General features: G+C 30.8%; 1 long non-coding RNA gene across 1 annotated transcript in view; it reads left to right on the forward strand.

The window, feature by feature from the left end:
- LOC104855650 overlaps window positions 1-5,500 on the forward strand; it is a 132,527-nt gene extending 127,027 nt beyond the window's left edge. The window contains exon 4 of the long non-coding RNA XR_778443.2: window positions 5,429-5,500. This is a non-coding gene — a long non-coding RNA (uncharacterized LOC104855650). The remainder of the gene's footprint in view (window positions 1-5,428) is intronic.
- The last annotated feature ends 500 nt before the right edge of the window (window positions 5,501-6,000 follow it).

Here is a 6,000-nt window from a genome sequence, read left to right on the forward strand (position 1 = left end):
GGAACATCGCCTAAAAAATAGCTATATTACTTGGCCTGGTGTGTATACATAGCCACTCAAGAATGTTTTGAAGATAGAGAGAGAATAGTTTTCCTTTCACTAGCTCCAGAGGATGTTCTAAACATAGATGCCAATAAAGATCTGCATTCTCAAAGGGAAAAAACATGTGCTTAGTGTAATTCTACAGTCTGGATTTTCAAAAATCTAAGAAGTGGGGTGTTTTGTTTTGCTTTGTTTTTTTGAAGAGGCAATGTTGCAGTGAATTTGCACAGTTCATTATTTTAACCCTCTCAGGATAAAAAACAACATGATAAAATGGAAATCACTACAATTGCTAACATCTGGATTTGGAAATCATTACTGTAGTATAAAAATTATAATTTTGTCTCATTTTTGATAAAAGGAGCAAATAAATCAGATGTACTTCTGATCCTGTGGGAAATATGAAATAAGACTAAGATAAAATTAGCTGTTATTAATCAAGCAAGCACTGAGCATATCTTTACACTTGAATCAGGACTCAACAACAGTATGTTTTTATAATATATAGAAAAGATGGCTGCTTTTCCCAAAGTATTTACAGAATATTAAAAACCATAAATATTATATTTAAAACAATAAGCAAAACAAACTAATATATTATTCTGAGCACTTCACATTTTTGAAAAATTGCCTAAGTGTTTTGACTAATTCACCCAGCTATTTAAATGATTCATAGCTGGTTCCTTCCAGACAACAGAGGCAGGAAAAACAGTGAGCATGAGAAAGGCGGAGAGGCTTAGAAAATACAGTTGGGAGAGGAAATGGTATCTGAAAGACCAGTAATTGGATGCTAAAAACAGGTATCTGCACAAATTTTCCTCATGTTACAAAATTTTTCCCTGATTAAGCATAGAAATAGAATTCAAATCTCAATTTTGGCTATGATTTTCAAATATTACTTATCTTTTCTCTGCATTGAAGGCAGCAATTATGACTTTTTTCTTGTTTAATTTTAATTATATTGGTACATTTTAGGTATACAATATATAATGACATTCATCATTGGAGATTTGTACCTTTACATAATATATCTTAATTCTTATTTTTCCCCATATCCTGCCCTCCCTTCAACCCTTCCACCCTTCCCTATTTACAAAGACTTTGTTTCCATTTTTTTCCTTTTCTCATATTAATTCCATTCCCTTTTCCTTTCCCCAACCCCTCCCACTTCCCCTTCCCTTTTGTACCTTTACTTCCTATTTCACATTATCAAGGTTCCATTCTCAGGCCTTTATTTTCTCCTTTTACCTAGAGACTTTCATTTTACAAATTTCTTCTGTGATCATCTTTATCCTAGTGACCAGATTAGGCAGTTCAGTAATTTAAATAGAATGCATAACCTTTGGAATAAAATAAACATAAGTTCAAGTTCACAGTTGTATTACTTATTAGCTATGGGACTTAGGACCCAGTTATCCTTACTTTTCTTGATCCTTATCTTGCACTTCTGATAAAAAGTTAGTGATAATATCTAACTCATACTTTTGTTGTAGGAATTAGGTGAAATTATAAATATAAAATGAATATGATTTGTCAGAAACTTAATAAGCACTCAATAAATGTTTTCTTTCTTTACATTTGTTTGTTCAGCTTTTTCAAGAAATTTTACTGCAGTTCATTGAAATTATACAATTCAGTGGTTATTGGTAAAATCATATAGTTTTTTATAACAACTGCCACAGGTTAATTTAAAATTTTTGTTTACCCAGGAAAAAAATGTATTGGCAGTAACTCCATTCCTTTCAATCTCAGCTTTAGGAAAACACTAATCTCATTTGTCAATCTTTGTTCATGGTGTATTATAGATCAACACTTCGTTCCTTTTTATTGCTCAGTTCTATTTTATCAGCATGCCACATGTTATATGTGTTAGTCTGGGGACACTTGATTTGTTTGTAATATGTGAGTCTTATGAATAATGCCACTAAGAACATTTATGTAGAAGTTTTTATGTGGACCCATGTTTTCATTGCATGGGTATATTCCTAGGAATTGAGTTGGAGATTCTCTTTGAAAATTAATGTTTAAGATTTTAAGGAAATGCCATTTTGTTATTCAAAGCAACTGTACATTTAATATTCTGACCTGTCATGTATGAAAATCCTAGTAAGCCCATAACGGTACAGCACCTGTTTTGGTCAGTTTTGTTTGTTTGTTGTTTGTTTGTTTTAATTTTTTAAAACTATTCTAGTAGATATAAAGTATTATCTCAGTATATTAATACTTCCACATGACTACCTACCTTTTTAATATATAAGATGGGCATCTGTGTATTTTCTTAAGAGAAAAGATGAAACAAAACTAGCACCCATTTTTATTTGAGCTATTGTTTATGATTAAATTCCAAATATTGTAGCTTATAGATGCAGATCTCTTGTGGGACATATAATTTATTTATAATAATTTCCTCTCATTCTCAAGTGTCATTTCACTTTCATGATGGTCATTTTTTTGAATCACAGATGTTTTAAATTTTGGGGTATTCTAATTTAAATATATTTTAAATATATACATTTAAATATATACATATATACATTTGTGTTTTTGGTGTCATATCTGGGAAATTATTGTTAAATTCAATAGAATGGGGATTTATTCATTTATTTACTTCTTATTTAGGCTTTGCTCTTGAATATTTAGGTCTATGATCTATTTAGAATTGCTTTTTAGATATGGCATCATTCTCGAGTCCAACTTAAAGATTTTCTAAGTGGATATCCATTTCTTCCACTACCACTTATTCAGAAGACTCTTCCATATCCAATGGTCTTGGGGCCCTTGTCAAAATTAATAACTCATAAATGAATGAGTTTATTTCTCCACTCTCAGTTCCATTTGGTAGATCTCTCTATTTATCCCTAGGACATTATTACACTCTATTAATTGCTATAAGCAATGTTGTTTACAATTTTATTTTTATTTTTATATTTTTTCAGCTTTCATCGAGTTTATTGGTACATTTTAGGGATGCAGTATAGTTACATTCATTGTTGGGATCTTGTACCTTTACATGACAGGTCTTGGTTCTCATTTTTTACCCTTACCCCTGCCCTCCCTTCAACCCCTCCTCCCCTCCCCATCTCCAAACACTTTATATTTACAATTTTAAAATAGGGGAATATGAGTTTTCCAACTTCATTCTTTCTTAAAATTGTTTTGTATATCCTTAGTCTTTTGTATGTCTTTGTGAAATTTTGGATCCACTTATCAGTATTTTCAGAAAAGATAGTATTTTGACAGGGATTACACTGAATCTTCAGATCATTCTGAAGATTGTTGCTATTATCATCATCATAAGTCCTTCAGCTCATAAGAATGGATGTCTTTCCACTTGTTTAGACCTTCATTTAATTATTAATGCCTTTTGTACATAGACATACCAAAAGGTGATTTTTGCTGTTTTATATATTTATTTGTATTCTACAACTTTAACTCACTTGTGGTTTTGATGGTTTTTAGTGGTTTCTGTAAAATACATACAAGAACATGTTATGTACAGAGAAAGACAATTTTACTTTTTGAATCTTGATCATTTTTCATTGTTTTTGTTGCTTTCCAACTTAAGAAATTGTGAGAGCATACATCCTTGTCTTGTTCATGAACTTGGGGGAAAGTTTTAAGTCTTAAGTCTTCTACTATTAATATGAAGTCAGCTGTATGTTTTTTATTGATGCTCTTTGTAAGATTGAGAAATGTCCCTTTTATGCCTAATTTTTAATTAATTTTATCATCTGATGGTACCGAATCTTGTCAGATGCTTTTTCTGTATAGATTGAGATAAATGTGTCGATTTTGTCCTTTATTCTTTTATCATAATGAATTACATTGATTTTTGTGTGTTGAATCAACTTTGAAATTCTGTAATAAATCCCACTTATTTATAATACATAATTAATTTAATATGTTGTTGGGTTTTGTTTGCTAGTATTATGTTGAGAATTTTTGTTTTAACCTTAATAAAATGTAGTGGTCTGTGTGTATTTCATATTTTCTGGTTTGATATATTTAGTGTTTGATTATCTCAGAATATTTTCTATTTCTCTGATTTTTTTTCAATGACCCATTATTAAGGAGCATGTTATTTTAAATTTCCTTATATCTATCAATTTTCAAACTTTTCTTCAGTTATTGATTTTGTTTTTAATTCTTTGTATTGTGAGAATGTATTTTGTATGATTTCAATCTTTTGAAATTTACTAAGGCTTGTTTTATGGACTGGCCTATGGTTTTTATTGGGAAAAGTTACTTCTGCACTCGAGAATGTACATTATGCTGATATTGGATACAATATTTTATGGACGTCTAAAATAGAGGTAGTTGATTTATACTGTTGTACAGTTTTTCTAGTTATTTGTTTCTATTTTTCCCATTTGGTCTGTTCATTATTGAAATTAGGTTGTTTAAGCCTCCAACTTTTCCAGTGGTATTTTCTTTTTGTAACCTTTGGTTCCACCATTTATTTCTTCATGCATTTTGAATCTCTGTTGTTGGGTGCACTTATGTTTATAATTGTTTTACTATCTGTATAGATTTACTCTTCTATAATTGTGCAATATCCCTTTTTATATATAATTAATTATTTCTATTTTCCATAATTATTAATTGACACTTTATGATTTTTATTTGCTTTTATGTATCTATGGGTCATAGAAAAACTTTAATCGTCAAATACCATTTGTTAGAGCTGTTCCTCTTTCAGAATCATTTGAATTATAATCACTAATTATTCAGTTTATTAAACATCATTCATAATATTCTTTGGAGTCAACATGGTAACAGTATGAAAGTTATAGCCTGGAATTATAATCATTGTGGTCGGCATCAGTGTGCTATAACTGGTTAACATTGGTTTAGCAGATCCAGTTATACACATATATTCCCAATTCTGCATTTGATTGTGTCTCATTCACCACTTCAAATCAGTCTAGGTTGAAGTATTTTACCACAGAAATTCCAAAATGCTGCAAATTAAGAATTTACATTTGAACAGCTGTTTGATATGCACACTATCAACTGTGGCTGAGTTTTTAGGTGGCACCAAGACCAGCTTTATAGAATGTATTGATAGTTTAGAATTTCTTCAGTATGCTTTGTATCAAAAATGTTCATACTTAACAGTTTTTTGCTCTTAGTCATTTTGGAGTTATGAACTTTTTCATGTCACAAGCAGGCCCTTATCTTCTACTTCAAGGTCAGATTATTTACTTCAGTGATTTTTGACCTACACTCTCATCTTCATTTCCTCATTGTTTGTGGTGATAAAATTTTAGCTGGATACACTTTTGGAAAATGCAAGTTAATGTTCAGAGTTTCTTTGGATGAGGGAATTGGCTGAATTAGCTGTACTTCTGTTTATTTTTTCCTTTACCTTGCCTATTTTTTGCAGGTGTAAATGCACAGCAGCCATCTTCTGGAAAACATAAAGCAAATAGGTAAGTATCACATCTGGCTGTGAATTACAATCAGGTGCAAAGTCAGCTGGTGTGTTCATGTACCTTGTTCCTACTTAATTTAACTAAACAGAGTATTTTTTAAAAGTTGCTCTGAAATCATGACCTCTATTGACAAACGCTGGTCCAACATAGATTGATTATGACTGAGTTACAAAATGCTCTTGCAGCCCTCAGAGTGGAAATGCTCACTGTGGGTGCCTTTGGTTGAACCAGGCTAGCAGGTGTGGCAGGATTTTAGTTCAGAAAAAGTATTGGTGATGCATATGAAAATAAAGAAATTATGGAGAATCTCTTCATATTACAGAGAACAGAAAATTCACTTTCTCCTTGGAGTCTTTTTCAGATAACTTTACATGGATGACAATGAGATAGGAATTTAAAAATCTATTAAAATAATATTTTTGCTTTGACTTTGTGAAAAATTATGCAGCTTTGGTCAAATTTAAGTAGTTTGAACTTCAATTTCCCCAACTGTATAATAGAAATAGTAGCACCTGTCTTATAA

The sequence above is a fragment of the Fukomys damarensis genome, unplaced genomic scaffold, assembly GCF_012274545.1.
Source record: "Fukomys damarensis isolate Sample0158 unplaced genomic scaffold, DMR_v1.0_HiC HiC_scaffold_39, whole genome shotgun sequence".
In the NCBI taxonomy this organism is placed as follows: Eukaryota; Metazoa; Chordata; class Mammalia; order Rodentia; family Bathyergidae; genus Fukomys; species Fukomys damarensis.